Here is a 19,275-nt window from a genome sequence, read left to right as displayed (position 1 = left end):
TCGGGGCACCAAGGAGAATATTCAGATTACAAAGCTATAATTTTCCTAATATAACTTTCCTGTACTATAATATTCTATTCTATTATAGTATAGGTCGATTATCTTCTTAAGTTTAAATGGTGTATTTACCGCTAGTCCAGTCTCATTCCAAAACGTCGTAAATTGTTGTATCTGCACGAACCCAGTCTTTACTAAAATCATCCATACATCAATTGTCTTAAAATCATTTATTTACTACACTAAGTAATTAACAGAAAAACATACAAACAGTAATTATTGTCACAAAGGATTGGTATCGGAATGTGCCCTTGTGGGCTAAACAGGCTGGTCGACCTGTTGAACAATGGGTCATAAATGGTCAGCTGAGAAGTTTACACAGAGTTCATTAATATTACAATTGACAATTGAAGGCTCACTCATTCGGGAACAATTGCAATCAATATATATTTACGCTCAGTGTGTCGTCGTTCTTTGTTGGAGAGTTCGGTTCTGTTGGAGAGTTTTGTCCGCGTTCTCTCTCTCTCTCTCTCTCTCTCTCAGAATGGATCTTTCAGAGCGACATTCATTAATGTCGTCATAGAATGGTGGTTTCGTTGGTCTTCGCGTTCGATGATATAATTTACTTAGCTGCAGACTAATAATTAATATCAAAGACTTGTTCTTATTCTGTCGGTATCAATAGTCTAAAAGTTAACCACGTGGTATGGTTCACTTTCAGTAGAGGAATTGGATGGTCAAACCTCTGGCCATAGAGTGTAGGCCTGGTCTCAGGAAATGTAAATCAGGGAGTGTTTTATAGTGCCCATCGAACAGGCTGGTCAAATGACGCCTGGTCCTGTATATGTCCCTGGGGCGTGCCTATGACTGAGTTAGATTTGGTTACAGAAATACAATTCTATCACATTACATCAGTACATAGCATCTCAATGTCTTACAAAAGCTTTATCCTTATTAATACATTCCATACACCCATATGAGGCAAGTCTTAAACTGAGTCTATTATATAAACAGTTTTATGGTAATATGGCTATATTGTCTCTTCTGAGTATCACAAAATTGTACCAAAAGAGGCCAACGTCATGACAACAGTTGTCCTTGCTGTTTAGATTACAGTTGGCCTTGCTGTTTAGATTACAGTTAGCCTTGCTGTTTAGATTACTGTTGTCCTTGCTGTTTAGATTACAGTTGTAGTTTACTGCCGTGTGCGCATCGCTGCACTTATAATATGAAGAAATAACATATAAACATTCTGATCTGTTGCGTCAGCCTCATTGCTTAAAAACCTTTTTTTAAGCTTGTGGTTGTATTAATTTGGGATCTCTCATCCCACAACTGTCTCAGACTGTGTGGGAATATTTATTTTTCACACAGAATAGGTCAACTTTTGTACTATGGGGGATAGTAGATTGACATATGCTAGTGCTTTTGCTGTTCATTAGGCCTACTCATCTTGTCGGCTGACGAAATGTAAATGTGGACAGTTCTTCCAACTTTCTTAAATATGCGCCTCGGAATTGGATAAGGAGGCGGGCAGTTGCATCGGCGATGTGTCTGTCTTCACTTGTAGCCTGTGAGTAAGACCCGATCACATGATGGGCATTGGGTAACAAGAATTTAAATATATGAGAGAGCCATGTGAGGTGCTTCGGAGCACAAAGCCTGGAGAAGGGAATTATAATTATTATATTTAGGGGGGGGATTACGACCACACAAAGGGGATGCCGCCGGGAAATTCGAGGCATTATTAAGTGCTTGTCAAATTGTGAATGAGAGGTTGATGAAGTGTGTACAGACTGCACCAAAAAAATTAAGCAGAGCTCATGCCTTTCATGGAACTTTTTTCAAATCATCACTAGTCTCATCATGCAGCTTTACAATGTATTACAAATCAAAACATACAGCCCAACATTTGTAGAACAACTAAAGTTACATTAATAACTCTAAATGAAGCATATAGGAGGACCTGTTTCTTCGTTAACCGCTCAACACAGAATAGCCACATGTGCACACTCCTTCAAATCGTTTGGAGAAAATATCCTTTCAATTTTATTCAGCTTTGTACAATTGTATTCTTCATACTATAAAATAATACAAAATAATGCCATGGAATTCTAAGAAAATCTTGTCTGCTAAATGAACTACCGTGGCCCACAGCCATATGGCATAGCCAGATCAGGAACGAACATAAGGACAACTCAGAGTATGCTATTCTGTTCTTCTGAAATAGACTACATTCTCTTCATATCATGTTTCCTGTCTAAAATAAATAATGGATTTGTGATGGTGTAGGCTATATTACATGGATTTATTAGACTTTTTAAAATGTAGATGTTCCAAAGGTCTGCATGTTACGTGCCTCCTAATAGGAGGGAGGTGCAGGAATCAGGAGCAGGAGAGCAAGGAAGTCCCAGTGGCACAATCATTTATTAAAGGAGTCCCAACTCAACAACAACATGGGGGGAAACACGCTCAAAACGAAGTCGCCACACACAAGGAAAGTAACGCAACACACGGAGGAGAAACCTCTACTCCTAAACATATATCAAAACGGTACAACTACCAAGTGAAAAGAAAACCCTGTGGTGCAGACACACACCCCGAACAGAGTAACACATACAAACAATCCCGCACAAAGACTAGCAGGCAGCGGAGGTAAATAAACCCACCCAAATCAACTAATGGAACACAGGTGTGACAAAACAGACAGACACAAACGAAAAGGAAAAATGGATCGTGGCAGCTAGTAGGCCGGCGACGACAACCGCCGAGCACCGCCCGAACAGGGAGAGGAGTCACCTTCGGTGGAAGTCGTGACACTGCATCAGTGGCTTGTGTGGAAGCCAGGAGATGCTAAATGTGTTTATTAATGTTCAATTACCGTGAGACTGACAGTTATCTGCATGACAATCACCGGCTGACTAAATGTCATGACCTCCACAGACCTAATCTGACCTGTCAAATCAAACAGTTCATGACAAACACTGGCTGACTTAATGTCATGACCTCCACAGACCTAATCTGACCTGTCAAATCAAACAGTTCATGACAAACACACAAACATGTTTTCTTCAATAAAGATACGTTCATCAAAGTAAAACCCTCTTTGGGTGTGTGTGTTGATGTGTGTGTGTGTTGATGTGTGTGTGTTGGCGTGTGTGTTGGTGTGTGTGTGTGTGTGTTGTTGACGTGTGTGTTGGTGTGTGTGTGTGTGTGTGTTCTAGGAGTGTCTTATTTGGAATAGTTACCACAGACTGAACAGAACAGGGAAGTGTTATATTGTTTTGGAGAAGTGCAAAAGACTTTGGCTAACTATGACAGTGTGTAGCCATGTGGTCTAACAGGTAGAGTGAAGGCCAATTCAAGTCAAATGCACACACCTCAGTTCCAGACTGAACATGTTGCATCACACTGTGTGTGTACCTTTAACAATACTAGCAGATTGTTTCTGTGTGTGTGTACCGTTAACAATACTAGCAGATTGTTTCTGTGTGTGTGTACCTTTAACAATACTAGCAGATTGTTTCTATGTGTGTACCTTTAACAATACTAGCAGATTGTTTCTGTGTGTGTACCTTTAACAATACTAGCAGATTGTTTCTGTGTGTGTACCTTTAACAATACTAGCAGATTGTTTCTGTGTGTGTACCGTTAACAATACTAGCAGATTGTTTCTGTGTGTGTGTGTACCTTTAACAATACTAGCAGATTGTTTCTGTGTGTGTACCTTTAACAATACTAGAATATTGTTTCTATGTGTGTGTGTACCTTTAACAATACTAGCAGATTGTTTCTGTGTGTGTACCTTTAACAATACTAGCAGATTGTTTCTGTGTGTGTGTACCTTTAACAATACTAGCAGATTGTTTCTGTGTGTGTACCTTTAACAATACTAGCAGATTGTTTCTGTGTGTGTACCTTTAGCAATACTAGAAGATTGTTTCTGTGTGTGCGCCCTTGCGTGGGTCAGTGTTGGGGGTATCGCATTACAGTAATAATATTACTTTTTGCAGTAATGAGTAATATAACAGAGTACTGTTTCAATTTGAGTAATAATATTAGTTACTGATCAAAGACAGGTCGTCGGTACTTTGTTACTTTTGCTATCATTCCCTTCCTATGACAGTTATTGATCCAAATCACTAATTCTGATGATCATTATTCCCTCTCTCTTGGCACAATATTTAAAAATCCCCCTGCCCCAGATTCTAATTGTTTTCATCCTGAGTCTGACGTTCTCTTCATGCAGAGACATAAAAATGGTATCCGCGAGTTCATCTGACTAAGGGCTTAATTGCCAGAATCTCAGACTCTCTCTTTAACCTCTTCGCTATAGGGGGCAGTATTTTCACGGCCGGATGAAAAACGTACCCAAATTAAACGGCCTACTACTCGGGCCCAGAGTCAAATATTTGCATATTATTAGTAGATTTGGATAGAAAACACTCTGAAGTTTCTAAAACTGTTTGAATGATGTCTGTGAGTATAACAGAACTCATATGGCAGGCAAAAACCTGAGAGGTATCCAACCAGGAAGTGGGAACTCTGAGGGTTGTAGTCATTTCAAATGATGTTCTATCCAAACTACAGTGTCTGTGACGTCATATTGCACTTCCTAAGGCTTCCACTAGATGTCAACAGTCATTAGAACCTGGTTTGAGGCTTCTACTATGCAATTTGATTGAATAACACCCGGAACAGTAAGTGGTCTGGCTGGGGTCACTGACTTACCTCGCGCGCAGTCACGAAGGGTTGCCATTTTTCTTTTTCTTCTGTAATGAATCTGCTATTGTCCGGCTGGAATATTATCTACATTTTACATTAAAAACACCCTAAAGATTGATTGTGAACATGGTTTGACATGTTTCTACAAACGCTGAGGGAACTTTATAACTTTTCGTCGACGGTGGATAGACGCGCTTCATGCATTTTGGAATGGTGATCTGGACGCGCCAACAAAACTGATTTATTTTGACATAAATGATGGACTTTATCGAACAAATGAACATTTCTTGTGGAAGTGGGAGTCCTTCCGAGTGCATTCAGCCGAAGATCAGCAAAGGTAAGAAAATATTTTTAACATATTTCAGAGTTTTGTGGACGCCGTGGCTGGATGGCTAACTGTATAGCTTGCATTGATGGTGGGGCTCAGTACTCAGAATATTGAACAATGTGCTTTCTCCGTAAAGTTATTTAGAAATCTGACAAAGCGGTTGCATAAAGGAGTAGTTTATCTATAATTCTTTAATTAATTGTTATCTATTTTGTCAACGTGTATGATGAGTATTTCTGTAAATTGATGTGCCCATTCACCGGAAATTTTGGGGAGAATACATTTTCTGAACGTCACGCGCCAATGTAAAATGGGTTTTTTGGATATAAATATGAACTTGATAGAACAAAAAATGCATGTATTATCTAACAATGTCCTAGGAGTGTCATCTGATGAAGATCGTCAAAGGTTAGTGCATAATTTTAGCTGGTTTTCTGCTTTTGGACGGCTATCCTTGCTTGGAAAATGGCTGTGTTGTTGTTTTTTGCTGGGGTGGTATCCTAACATAATCTAATGTTTTGCTTTCACCGTAAAGCCTTTTTGAAATCGGACAATGTGGTTGGATTCAGGAGAAGTGTATCTTACAAATGGTGTAAAATACTCGTATGTTTGAGAAATCTGAATTATTTTGATTTTTGATGTTTTGTATTTCGCACCCTGTTATCCCATTGGCTGTTGGCTAGGTGTAAGAAATGCAGTATGTATAGAAGATATACACAGCCCAAAGAGACTAGAGCTTTTAAAAAAAAATTATTAGGGAAAACACTTGTGTGTTTGCCACTAACAGCATTTAATTGGGTCAGATACATACAAATCAAGTTAAGCGATGTGCAAACAGGGAAGTGGCATCAATTTCATTCCAATTCCAACACAACTATAAGAGTCAATCACATGATAAAGGCTATTCCTTACAGTATAGAAGGCACTTTAATGAGAAGCAGAATTGTTTTATTTCTATTCCAGTCAATTCAGGAATTACACTGACATTTGGTTTACTTTCTGAATTGACCCCAACCCTGGACATAATACAAGTTCAACGTGTTACTAATGAGCGAGTCTAAGTTAGTACTCAGCATCCCCTTCCAAGGGCTTGGACTGATGCACGATAGCAACCAAGCCAATGTAAGTCAGTTTATAACATTCTATCATTGGTTACTCTGAGAGTTCCTCATATCGACATTGGCAGCAGCCTCAGGGCCTGTGGTGCCAACCTTTGAAAAGTAATTACAATGTCTACTCCTTCCTTTATTACTAACAGGGATAGGACAAATGGGGAAGTTCTATCACAGGAGGTTGGTGGCACCTTAATTGGGGAGGATGGGTCCGTAGTAATGGCTGGAGCGGAATTGGTGGAATGGTATCAAATACAACAAACACATGGTTCCCATTGTGTTTGATGCCATTCCATTTTCTCCGTTACAGCCATTATTGTGAGCCGTCCTCCCATCAGCAAGTGGAAAGACCTCCACTTACTTCCACTGAGATCTACTGAGTTCTATGCAATCTTATAGCCATACCAACTATATCGATATCAACCATCAGACAGGGCCTGCAACCACCTATTGAACGTAGCCATCAGACAGGGCCTGCAACCACCTATTGAACGTAGCCATCAGACAAGGCCTGCAACCACCTATTGAACGTAGCCATCAAACAGGGCCTGCAACCACCTATTGAACGTAGCCATCAGACAGGGCCTGCAACCACCTATTGAACGTAGCCATCAGACAGGGCCTGCCACCACCTATTGAACGTAGCCATCAGACAGGGCCTGCAACCACCTATTGAACGTAGCCATCAGACAGGGCCTGCAACCACCTATTGAATGTAGCCATCAGACAGGCCCTGCAACCACCTATTGAACGTAGCCATCAGACAGGGCCTGCAACCACCTATTGAACGTAGCTTGTTTGAGTTGAAGACTCCATGTGACTTTAAAAATCTTAAAGGACTTGGGTGGATACATCTGAACATTAGGAGCTTACTTCCTAAACTGGTTTACATCAAAATATTTTTTCTGTTTCTTTACTGAAATACATTTCTCTTGACAATGTTTTTTTTTAGCTAATATCTTTAAGCCTTTGCTTGGGGGAAAATGTATCCATAACTGTCATAAGTGTTTACCATCCTCCCTCGGCTAATCTTTGTGCACTCGAGGTGTTAACTAGTTTGTTGTCTTCTTTTAACAAATCAGAAGTTATTATCCTGGGTGACCTAAATTATGATCGGGAAATGCACGCTTCAGACAATCTAAAATACATGTGTAATGATCTAAACCTAACCTAGCTGGTGACTAAGCCTACATGGACCAACCCTAAGTATCCTTAAAAGTAAACTCGGATTGATCTTATTTTAACGAATACATATGTTTTTACTGGTGTCTTCGCCCAAGATTGTAGTGACCATTGCCCAGTTGTTTGTATCAGAGATGTGAGAATACAAAACTCTAAGCCTCGTGACATCACAAAGAGGAATTTAAAAAACTTCAGTGAACAGGCTTTTTTACATGATCTTTATTTTAGTGACTGATTGTATTTCAGCTATCCCTGAACCTGATTTAGCTTGCTGCCTTCTTGCAGATGTCTTCAAGACTTTTGTGGATAATCATGCTTCCTTCAAAAAATGAAGAGTTAACGGTAGATCGGATGCCTGGTAAACTCCGGAATTATCAGAAGTCATTCATAAAAGAGATGACGCTTGGGTCAAGTCCTGGAACACAGACTTAGGCCAAGCTTTTAAGCAATTGAGGAATCTGGGTAAGACAAATCAGAAAGACTAAATCTGAATATTACGTAACCGCTCTTTCGGATTATAATGGGAATCCTGCTAAATTCTGGAAAACTGTCAAATCCCTAAAGGGTTCTTCCTCCTCTCTGCCACAACAAATGAATTCAGACATCGGCCTAATTACAGAAAAAATGCCATCCTTGATGCCTCTCTCTTTGAAAGAACTTCTAAGCCTATTCACAATGATATTGGGCTGGTTGCTGATATGGGAAACTAGCTGAATGTTCATAGAAATTATAGACAAAGCTTTTCTTTTAGGCTTATTTACAGAAAAATAAGTTCTGGATGCTTTGCTAGCAACAGACCACAATAAATCCACAGAGGCTGACCAATTGGATCTTGGTCTGCTTAAGTGTGCAGCTCCCATTATTGTTGGCTTAATAAACCAAATGTTTTATTTAACACTTACATATTCCAAAAGTACGGAAATCCTCTCTTGTGCTGCCACTCCATAAGGGCGGGCATAGTAGTGATCTTAAAGATTAGCGCCCTTTTTCAAGGCTTCCTTTTTTAGCAAAGATAAATGTACAACTTCTCTCTTTTTTTGTCTTTTTTTCCCCCTGAGAAATGTATTTAGAATGTAAACCAATCAGGGTTTAGGCTTGGGCCTAGTACTATTACAGCAACCACTTTAGTTATTAATGTCAATGCTTTAGACACTAAAATAAAATGTGCTGCTTTGTTTGTGGACCCGTCAAACACTTTTGATACTGTTGATCATGTTATTTTATTGAATAAGTTATCCTTGATAAGCCTGAGCTCTGACGCCTGTTCATGGTTCATGATTATCTTAGTGACAGAACTCAGCTATCGTGATTGATGGGGTTAAGTCTGAATTTCTTGAAGTACATAAAGGTGTTCCGCAGGGGTCGATACTAGAACCTGTTCTTTTCATTATTTATATAAATGCTATTGGTCAATCTGTTAAAAAAAAAGAAATTATGCTGAATTTTATTTAACAAGCCAGGTCAGTTAAGAACAGATTCTTATTTTCAATGACGGCCTAGGAACAGTGGGTTAACTGCTTTGTTCAGGGGCAGAACGATAGATTTTCACCTTGTCAGCTCAGGGATTTGATCTTGCAACCTTTCGGTTATAAGTCCAATGCTCTTACCACTAGGCTACCTGCCGCAATAGCATACATACTATTATATATGCTATTGCCCCAACTGTTGACCTGGCTGTGAAAAGGCTACAGTCCCACTTTGTAGCTGTACAGGAAGCCCTTACTGATTTAAAACCTGCACTTAAATACAGGCAAAACTAAATACATGTTGTTTTCAAATTCTCATAAGATTGTCTCAGATTGATTACCACTTTACTCATCGGATGGTTCTATAATCGAACGAGTCCCTGCATACAAATACCTTGGTACTTGGATTGATAATGATTTATCATTTAAAAAACATACAACTGAGCTTGTTAAGAAACAAAGTAGATTTTTTTTTTTACAGAAACAGATCTGATCTCGCTCTAGTCAGCAGGAAGCAGATTGTACAGTCAACCTTTCTACTTGTTCCTGATTGTGGTGATACTATTTATCAAAGTGTAGCGATTGTAACGCCCTGGCCATAGAGAGGGGTTTTTTGTTCTTTATTTTAGTTAGGCCAGGGTGTTACGTTGGGTGGGCGTTCTGTTCCTTTTTCTATGTTTTTGTATTTCTTTGTTTTGGGCCGTGTGTGGCTCCCAATCAGGCACAGCTGAAGCTCGTTGTTGCTGATTGGGAGTCACACATAAGGAGCATGTTTTTCCTTTGGGTTTTGTGGGTAATTGTTTCTGTCATTGTGTTTTACCTGACAGGACTGTTCGGCTGTCAGTTTCCTTGTTTTGTTTGAATAGTGTTCTGGCAATAATTAAATATGTTGAACACTAACTCCGCTGCGTTTTGGTCCACTCTCTCTTCAGACAGCCCTTACTGCGATATCTACTCTTAACCCCCTGGATGCTGTTTTTCATAGCGACCTTCGTTTTATCACAGGACACAGTTTTATTACCCATCAATGTATTCTTTACCAAAAGGTGGCCTAGATCTCTTTGAAGTCACGTAGATCACATCATTACACTCTTTTTGCTGCTAACATGAATTTCTTTTAACTAGGGAAAATGTGTCACCTCTGCAACAGAGTCAGGGTATATGCAGCAATTTGGGCTGCCTGGCTCGTTGCGAACTGTGAAGACTATTTCTTCCTAACAAAGACAGCCGACTTCGCCAAACGGGGGATGATTTAACAAAAGCGCATTTGCGAAATAATGCACAATCGTTGCACGACTGTACCTAACCATAAACATCAATGCCTTTCTTAAAATCAGTACACAGAAGTATATATTTTTAAACCTGCATATTTAGCTAAAAGAAATCCAGGTTAGCAGGCAATATTAACCAGGTGAAATTGTGTCAGTTCTCTTGCGTTCATTGCACGCAGAATCAGGGTATATGCAACAGTTTGGGCCGCCTGGCTTGTTGCAAACTAATTTTCCAGAAATGTATGTAACTATGAAATAACATTGTAGGTTGTGCGATGTAACAGGAATATTTAGACTTATGGATGCCACCTGTTAGATAAAATACAGAACGGTTCCGTATTTCACTGAAAGAATAAACGTGATAGTTTCCGGATTCGACCATATTAATGACCTAAGGCTCGTATTTCTGTGTGTTATTATGTTATAATTAAGTCTATGATTTGATAGAGCAGTCTGAGCGATGGTAGGCAGCAGCAGGCTCGTAAGCATTCATTCAAACAGCACTTTACTGCATTTTGCCAGCAGCTCTTCGCAATGTATTGCGCTGTTTATGACTTCAAGCCTGTCAACTCCCAAGATGAGGCTGGTGTAACCGATGTGAAATGGCTAGCTAGTTAGCGGGTGTGTGCTAATAGCGTTTCAAACGTCACTCGCTCTGAGACTTGGAGTGGTTGTTCCCCTTGCTCTACATGGGTAATGCTGCTTCGAGGGTGGCTTTTGTCGATGTGTTCCTGGTTCAAGCCCAGGTAGGAGTGAGGAGAGGGACGGAAGCTATACTGTTACACTGGCAATACTAAAGTGCCTATAAGAACATCCAATAGTCAAAGTTATATGAAATACAAATTGTATAGAGAGAAATAGTCCTATAATTCCTATAATAACTACAACCTAAAACTTCTTACCTGGGAATATTGAAGACTCATGTTAAAAGGAACCACCAGCTTTCATATGTTCTCATGTTCTGAGCAAGGAACTTAAACGTTAGCTTTCTTACATGGCACATAATGCACTTTTACTTTCTTCTCCAACACTTGCATTATTTAAACCAAATTGAACGTTTCATTATTTATTTGAGGCTAAATTCATTTTATTGATGTATTATATTAAGTTAAAATAAGTGTTCATTCAGTATTGTTGTAATTGTCATTATTACAATTATTTTTTTTTAAATCAGCCGATGAATCGGCAGCGCCTTTTTGGCCCTCCAATAATCGGTATCGGTATCGGCGTTAAAAAAATCCTAATCGGTCGACCTCTAGTAGGGAGGGTAACCAGTGTCTATGGCGGCTCTGGTGCAGTACCCAGAACCTTATCATCCAGCGAATCCTTTAGTAGAGGAGGCGGCTCTGGTTCGGGGCGTAACCCCCGCTCCGCCCGCTGATCCCTCTGCTTCTGTGCCACCGGACCGTGGATCATCGCTGGAGGCTCTGGGCTGCAGGCCGCCGCTGGAGGTTCCGGGCTGCGGGCCGCCGCTGGAGGTTCCGGGCTGCGGGCCGTCTCAGGAGTTTCCGGGCTGCGGGCCGTCTCTTGAGGTTCCGGGCTGCGGGCCGTCTCAGGAGGTTCCGGGCTGCGGGCCATCTCAGGAGGTTCCGGACTGCGGGCCGTCTCAGGAGGTTCCGGACTGGGAACTGTCGCCGGAAACACTGGACTGGGAACTGTCGCCGAAACTGTCGCAAAAACGTGTTTAAATATTTTTACTAATGTATTAAAAATAAAAAACTGAAATATCACATTTTCATAAGTATTCAGACCCTTTACTCAGTTGAAGCACCTTTGGCAGTGAGTACAGCCTTGAGTCTTCTTGGGTATGATGCTACAAGCTTGGCACACCTGCATATGGGGAGTTTCTCCCATTCTTCTCTGCAGATCCTCTCAAGCTGTGTCAGGTTGGATGGGGAGCATCACCACACAGCTATCTTCAGGTCTCTCCAGAGATGTTCTATCGGGTTCAAATCCGGGCTCTAGCTGGGCCACTCAAGGACATTCAGAGACTTATCCCAAAGCCACTCCTGAGTTGTCTTGGCTATGTGTTTAGGTTTGTTGTCCTGTAACAAGGTAAACCTTTGCCCCAGTCTGAGGTTCTGAACGCTCTGGAGCAGGTTTTCATCAAGGATCTCTGTACTTTGCTCCGTTCATCTTTCCCTTGATCCTGACTAGTCTCCCAATCCCTGCCGCTGAAAACATCTGCACAGCATGATGCTGCCACCACCATGCTTCACCGTTGGGATGGTGCCAGGTTTCCTCCAGATGTGACACTTGGCATTCAGGCCAAAGAGTTCAATCTTGGTTTCATCAGACCAGAGAATCGTGTGTCTCATGGTCTGAGAGTCCTTTGGGTGCCTTTTTGCAAACTCCATGCGGGCTGTCATGTGCCTTTTACTGAGGAGTGGCTTCCATCTGACCACTCTACCATAAAGGCCTGATTGGTGGAGTGCTGCAGAGATGGTTGTCCTTCTGGAAGGTTCTCCCATCTCCGCAGAGGAACTCTGGAGCTCTGTCAGAGTGACCATCGGGTTCTTGGTCATCTCCCTGACCAAGGCCCTTCTCCCCCGATTGCTCAGTTTGGCTGGGCGGACAGCTCTAGGAAGAGTCTTGGTGGTTCCAAACTTCTTCCATTTAAGAATGATGGAGGCCACTGTGTTCTTTGGGACCTTCAATGCTGCATACATTTTTTGGTACCCTTCTCCAGATCTGTGCCTCGACACAATCGTGTCTCCTAGCTCTATGGACAATTCCTTCGACCTCATGGCTTGGTTTTTGCTCTGACATGCACTGTCAACTGTGGCACCTTATATAGACAGGTGTGTGCCTTTCCAAATCATGTCCAATCAATTGAATTTACCACAGGTGGACTCCAAGTTGTAGAAACATCTTAAGGACGATCAATGGAAACAGGATGCACCTGAGCTCATTTCTAAAAACCTGTTTCCGCTTTGTCATTATGGGCTATTGTGTTTAGATTGATGAGAAAAAAAATATTTAATCCATTTTAGAATAAGGCTGTAAGGTAACAAAATGTGGAAACAGGGAAGGGGTCTGAATAGTCTCCGAATGCACTGGATATCATTGGGAAGCTTAGATTCACCACTACCCATCAGACACATTTCCAGAATGTTCAGGCCAACAGAACTTTGACCTCTAGGGTACACATCAGAATTACCTGTATAAATGTCCTGACATTACCTTTCAAATTATATATCATATAACCAACTTTGAAAGAAACAGCTACAACTATTATACAACAAATGGTGCCTCTATCACCAAAGTTACAGTCTATAAAACATAGCTTCCCCATTACATGCAATTCTATGGCTAAGCTTCCACCATTCTGATGTCAATGGCACAATATGGTTGATTTTTTAACGATAGTTGTAGCTGGTGCTTTCAAAGTTGGTTATATTATATATCATTTGAAAGATAATTTCATGACCTGTCAGAACCACTTGTCAAACAAAGTTTAATATATAAATCAGGGTTTCCTCTTTAAAGATGGATAGCTGTGAATCTAAGCTTTCCAATGATACAGTGCATTCGTAAAGTTTTCAGACCACTTCACTTTCCCCACATTTTGTTACGTTACAGCCTTATTCTAAAATTGATTAAATAAAAATGTCCCTCATCAATCTACACACAATACCCCATAATGACAAAGTGAAAACAGGTTTTTAGATATTTTTGCAAATGTATTCTCTGATGAACTGTAGAGTCCAGTTGATAATGTTAACCATGACTTGGGGTTGGTTCTGTGAATGTGCTCTGTGAATAAGCTTGTAGGCCAGATGATAAAGGGCTGCCACTTTGCCCAAGTTGATTCCATCTGTGAAAATCTCCTTGGTTGTTGCAAAGAAAACATCCTGGATACAATGGACCGGGACTTCACTTATTAAGCGTTGAAGCTCAGCATTTGTGTTAATTTCCTCAGTAGTCTCCAGTAGCCCGTCCACCATCTCATTTAACTCATGACCCTGGAGTTCATTAGGTGTTCCACCCAGCTCTTCAGGAGACATCTGTATCCCTTCTGCTCTGAATCTCTCTATAACGTAGCCTCTCAGAATTACAGCTGCTTGATCCATTATTCTGTCATAATACGACACCATCTTTACCTCCGGCTGCACCGCAAGCCTCCTCTCCTCTGCCTGTTTCCTACCTCTCTCCACCGTCTGCCATCGCTGAGAAGTCGCCTACAGGCGCAATTTAAGTCCTACTGTTGCTGTTTAATCAAAACAAGTGGCGGGGTGATCACTTTGTTGTTTTTCAAATCAAAGACTACTGTTGCTGGTCTTCCTCTGAAGAAGCCTGTCCTGAACAATAACCTCCAGGCCGAGATCTATACAGATAGGAGTCTATCTATGTTTCCTTAGTCGTTTTCATAGATGTAAGGTAGACTGGTGGTCTAATCAACCAATGTTACGGCTGTTTAGACCGTAGATAACGTAGACTAGTGGTCTAATCAACCAACGTTACGACTGTTTAGACCGTAGATAACGTAGACTAGTGGTCTAATCAATCAATGTTACGGCTGGGGTTTCGACTTCCTGATGAGAGTTACAATAGTAGAATACGAGGCCTCCCGAGTGTGACAGTGGTCTAAGACACTGCATCACAGTGCTATCTGTGCCACTAGAGATCCTGGGTTAGAGTCCAGGCTCTGTCGCAGCCGGCCGCGACCGGGAGACCCATGGGGCAGCGCACAACTGGCCCAGCATCGTTCGGGTTAGGGGAGGGTTTGGCCAGCAGGGATGTTCTTGTCCCATCGCGCTCTAGCGACTCCTGTGGCGGGCTGGGCACAATGCACGCTGACACGGTCGCCAGGTGTACAGTGTTTCCTCCGACACATTGGTGCTTCTGGGTTAAGTGGGCATTGTGTCAAGAAGCAGTGCGGCTTGGTTGGGTTGTGTTTCGGAGGACGCATGGCTCTCGACCTTCGCCTCTCCCGAGTCCATACGGGAGTTGCAGCGATGAGACAAGACTGTAACTACCGATTGGATACCATAAAATTGGGGAGAAAAAGGGGTAAAAAAAAATAAAATAAAAAATAGTAGAAAACACAAGGTTTTTTCAAAAGTTTATTGTGCATCAGCAGTTTTCCTTTTGTTACGTGTCACTCACTGACTGACTCAATTAGCCCAACATTTTTTAGATTGGTAAATCAGTCTAGCTTGTCTAGCTAGTAGTAAACTTGTAGTAATCATGGCTGAATTACCAAGCAGGCCCACAGGGCACATACCCATGGGCCATGACCTCCAGGGGGCGCCTGTTGATTTTGTGAGTCACTCTCACTCAGATATCATTTTAACATTCCCCCACAGTCAGCATGAAAGATATTATGGAGGTACAGTCAAGGCAGAAAAGTAGCTGCTGCCTTGACAGGAACTAATAGGGATCCATAAAAACCCCAGGAAGAGTAGCTGCTGCATTGGCAGGAACTAATGGGGATCCATAATAAACCCCAGGAAGAGTAGCTGCTGCCTTGGCAGGAACTAATGGGGATCCATAATAAACCCCAGGAAGAGTAGCTGCTGCCTTGGCAGGAACTAATGGGGATCCATAATAAACCCTAGGAAGAGTAGCTGCTGCCTTGGCAGGAACTAACGGGGATCCATAATAAACCCCAGGAAGAGTAACTGCTGCCTTGGCAGGAACTAACGGGGATCCATAATAAACCCCAGGAAGAGTAGCTGCTGCCTTGGCAGGAACTAACGGGGATCCATAATAAACCCCAGGAAGAGTAGCTGCTGCCTTGGCAGGAACTAACGGGGATCCATAATAAACCCCAGGAAGAGTAGCTGCTGCCTTGGCAGGAACTAATGGGGATCCATAATAAACCCCAGGAAGAGTAACTGCTGCCTTGGCAGGAACTAATGGGGATCCATAATAAACCCCAGGAAGAGTAGCTGCTGCCTTGGCAGGAACTAATGGGGATCCATAATAAACCCAGGAAGAGTAGCTGCTGCCTTGGCAGGAACTAATGGGGATCCATAATAAACCCCAGGAAGAGTAGCTGCTGCCTTGGCAGGAACTAACGGGGATCCATAATAAACCCCAGGAAGAGTAGCTGCTGCCTTGGCAGGAACTAACGGGGATCCATAATAAACCCCAGGAAGAGTAGCTGCTGCCTTGGCAGGAACTAACGGGGATCCATAATAAACCCCAGGAAGAGTAGCTGCTGCCTTGGCAGGAACTAACGGGGATCCATAATAAACCCCAGGAAGAGTAGCTGCTGCCTTGGCAGGAACTAATGCTGATCCATAATAAACAGACAGACAGACAGACAGACAGACAGACAGACAGACAGACAGACAGACAGACAGACAGACAGACAGACAGACAGACAGACAGACAGACAGACAGACAGACAGACAGACAGACAGACAGACAGACAGACAGACAGACAGACAGACAGACAGACAGACAGACAGTCAGTATTACCTGTATATGACTGAGTCTCCACAGAGCAGCATGTAGGAGGTGATGGTAAAGAGGTAAGCTAGCTGGATGTTATAACTAGACTGGCCTCCACTCAGCACACTGTTACTGCTGTAGACACCATAGTACAGCATGGACACATTGAACCACCTCCACACACACACACACACACACACACACACACACACACACACACACACACACACACACACACACACACAGGGAGAGAGACATGGAAAGAGACAGACAGACCGACAGGCAGGCAGGCTTAGAGACAGGGAGAGAGAGAGACAGGGATAGAGGCAGGGAGAGAGAGAGACAGGGAGAGCGGTATGGAGAGGCAGACAAACAGACAGAGGCAGGGAGAGAGTAAGAGAGAGAAACAGGGAGAGAGAGAGAGAGAAACAGGGAGAGAGGCAGGGAGAGAGAGAGAGAGAGACAGACAGGCAGACAGACAGACAGATGACACTTTAGACTTAAAACAGAGTGTGTATTTGTGTGTCTGTGTATCCTATATGTATGCATGTGTCCTGTCCGTGTCAGTGTGTCCACTCACCACTCCAGTGAGGAGCTCCAGTCCCCTGAACCCGGCAGTTGCCCCGGCGCCCTGAGTGTCGGTGCCAAGCAGCGCCCATGGCAACGTGATGAAGGAGAGGTTGAGGAGGGAGGAGAGGAGGTTGAAGAGGAGCAGCCATCTTAGAAACAGGAAGTAGCAGAGGACAGCAGAACCACAGGATATGGGAACCCATACTACAGGATATGGGTTCTGACCAGTGTCCTCTCTAACATGTCTATCTAGTGACTACTACAGGATATGGGTTCTGACCAGTGTCCTCTCTAACATGTCTATCTAGTGACTACTACAGGATATGGGTTCTGACCAGTGTCCTCTCTAACATGTCTATCTAGTGACTACTACAGGATATGGGTTCTGACCAGTGAGATCTGCTCCCAACAGTCAGTGCAGCTTGTTCTCTCTAGACTCCTCCTGGAGAACTTCCCTGCTAAGACACGGCACCTGGAAACACACAGTAGTGATGAGCCGGTTGACCCGCAGTCCCCGCAGTTACATCTGCAAGGCGGGTGGGTTTAGGGTCACTAAGTATTGCGTTCATATCGGGCAGGTGGGTGGCGGGCGGGTTAAATTAAGAGAAACCAATAGGCCTACCTTTAAAAAAATGCATAAATGTATCATTCTTGTGCAATTTACAGTGAGCTCCAAAGGCATTGGGCCACATTGTTTGTTGTTCTGGCTCTGTACTTCAGCACTTTGAAATGATACACAGATTATGAGGTTAAAGTTCAGACTGTCGGCTTTAATTTGAGGGTATTTTCATACATATCAGGTGAACCGTTTCTGAAATTACAGTACTTTTTGTACATTGTCCTCCCATTTTAGGGGACCAAAAGTATTTGTGTGTCTCCTATACACTTATATGTGTCTTCAAGTAGTGAAAAGTTTAGTATTTGTTCCCATTTTAATAGCACATAATGATTACATCAAGCTTGTGACTCTTATTATTAATTTAACTAGGCAAGTCAGTTAATAGCACATTCTTATTTACAATAACTGCCTACCCCGGCCAAACCTGGGCCAATTGTGCTCCGCCCTATGGGACTCCAAATCACAGGCGGATGTGATGCAGCCTGGATTCGAAACAGGTACTGCAGTGACACCTCTTGCACTGGGATGCAGTGTCTTAGACCACTGTGCCACTCGGGAGCCCAAAAAACAGCAAATGTATCCAACTCTACAAACTTGTTGGATACATTTGCTGTTATTTTAGGTTGTATTTCAGATTATTTTGTGCCCAATAGAAATGAATGGTAAATAATGTAGAGTGTCATTTTGGAGTCACTTTTATTGTAAATAAGAATAGATGATGTTTCTAAACACTTCTACATTAATGTGGATGCTACCATGATTACGGATAGACCTGAATGAATGGTGAATAATGATGAGTGAGAAAGTTACAGAGGCATAAATGTCATACCCCCCCCAAAAAATGCTAACATCCCCTGTTATTGTAATGGTGAGAGGTTAGCATGTCTTGTTGGTATGATATTTGTGCGTCTGTAAAATACCTTCAAATTAAAGCTGACTGTCTGCACTCTGCACTTTAACCTCATAGTCATTGTATCATTTCAAATCCAAAGTGCTGGAGTACAGAGCCAGAACAACAAAACATGTGTGACTGTCGTGATACTTTTGGAGGTCACTGCATCTACAGTGCATCTGATGGGTAGTGGTGAATCTAAGCTTCCCAATGATATACAGCTCATTCAGAAATCAATCAGACCCCTTCCCTGTTTCCACATTTTGTTATGTTACAGCCTTATTCTAAAGTTGATTAAATACATTTTTACCCTCATCAATCTACACACAATACCCCATAATGACAAAGCAAAAACCGGTTTATAGAAATGTTTGCAAATTTATAAAAAAAAACTGAAATACCTTATTTACATAAGTATTCAGCCGCTTTGCTATGATTGAGCTCAGTTGCATCCTGTTTCCATTGATCATCCTTGAGATGTTTCTACAACTTGATTGGAGTCCAGCTGTGGTAAATTCAATTGATTAGACATGATTTGGAAAGGCACATATATATATATATATATAATATATATATACTGCTCAAAAAAATAAAGGGAACACTTAAACAACACATCTTAGATCTGAATGAAATAAATAATCGTATTAAATACTTTTTCCTTTACATAGTTGAATGTGTTGACAACAAAATCACACAAAAATAATCAATGGA

At 42.0% G+C, this 19,275-nt stretch overlaps 1 pseudogene; it reads right to left on the bottom strand.

Annotated features, from left to right (window-relative positions):
* Nucleotides 1-13,746: 13,746 nt before the first annotated feature.
* LOC106602051 (apoptosis regulator BAX-like) lies at nt 13,747-14,708 on the bottom strand (annotated as a pseudogene).
* Nucleotides 14,709-19,275: the final 4,567 nt, after the last annotated feature.

The sequence above is a fragment of the Salmo salar genome, chromosome ssa03 (assembly GCF_905237065.1).
Source record: "Salmo salar chromosome ssa03, Ssal_v3.1, whole genome shotgun sequence".
Lineage (NCBI taxonomy): Eukaryota > Metazoa > Chordata > Actinopteri > Salmoniformes > Salmonidae > Salmo > Salmo salar.
This window is presented reverse-complemented; position numbering and strand designations above follow the sequence as displayed.